Here is a 1,390-nt window from a genome sequence, read left to right as displayed (position 1 = left end):
AAATTAAAAAAATTTTAAAATGATATGTAAAAGCCATGGGGTTTAAACAGTCACTTGATTTGACATTCATTTAAATAATAAAGGGCCTAATGGTAACCTCCAAAGGCCACTGTAGGATCAAAATTCTGTTAAAGGAAAAGAGAAACAACTTCACTTGTCAATATATATATTATTAAATTTTTATACTTTTACAGCGACAAAAAGACAAACCAGGTAAGAGAAAAAAGGCTAAAAATGGTCCTTTGGAGAGCTCTCCATACTGGATAATGAAAAGGGACTCAGTCCACTACTAACCTGGGGCAAAGTATATGCTTGTGTTTTTCCAGAGAATGCTAACCAACCTACTTGGGTACCAGAGTGTACTGTCAGGCTATACCATGGAGCCAGATCTAAAGAAGAAGTTAACAGAGACCAGGCTAGATCCAGCCTGGGGTCTATTCAAGGAACTGACCAAATGGAAATCTAAGGTCTAAATAGGTGACAAAAACCATAAAAGTACAAAATTTGCATATTAATCATAGATGAAAGATTTCATTCCTTCTAAGTTTTTCCAATAAAAGATCTCTAATAATTGACAAAGAACAAAATCTGACTAGTCTACTTATAAAATTTCTAAAGCTTGTAATATACTTACTATAATTTAATTTGGCCAAATATTTGAGTGCACTCTTGTTTTTTTTTTAAGGGGTTTATGTGTCTGTGTGTCTTTCGATGAACAGCTGTTCCTTTTTTTTTTCTTTTTAGATGATTTATTCTAAATATAATTGGAGATAGAGTTAAAAGCATGCTTTTTCCTGAATTACCAGATAGTCAAAGTGATAATAAAGTTGTTTTATATACAATACATAATAAGATTTAAGCTAATTAAACAAAAATTTCCTAGAGTGGAATTACTAGAAAGGAGTCCAATTGATGAATAAGAGGTGTGGCCAGCCTTTTTATTCATTAATGAGGAGCTTCCAATAATCTCAATAGTCTCTTTGGAGACAACCTCAATAAAGAATAGGTAATTGATTAAAAGATAAAGTTTTTCAAAAAGAATGTTACAATAAGGTTTTCTCTAAAGACGGTTTTCTTAATTTTTCTCTAAATTAAGAAAAAAGGTCTTCACATGAGTCTGGCAATTCACTATTGTTAATCTTATGGTATATTAAGTGTATTTATGATTCCAGGTGTACAGGTCTTTCAAAATGTGAAATAAAATTTGTTTATTGGGACAAGGCTTTTTCCTCAAATTCAAACTTCTGCCTTTTACAAAAAATTTGTGAGATGTCTAATTTAAGGGTGACTAATTAGATAAAAAATTTGTGTATTAAATAGAGATGATTGGTTAAAAGTGTTATGTCAAAACAAAACAAAAAATATTTAAAGTATATCACAAAATGTCATC

The sequence above is a fragment of the Octodon degus genome, unplaced genomic scaffold (assembly GCF_000260255.1).
Source record: "Octodon degus isolate 3935 unplaced genomic scaffold, OctDeg1.0 scaffold00276, whole genome shotgun sequence".
Lineage (NCBI taxonomy): Eukaryota > Metazoa > Chordata > Mammalia > Rodentia > Octodontidae > Octodon > Octodon degus.
Note: the sequence above shows the minus strand (reverse complement) of the source record.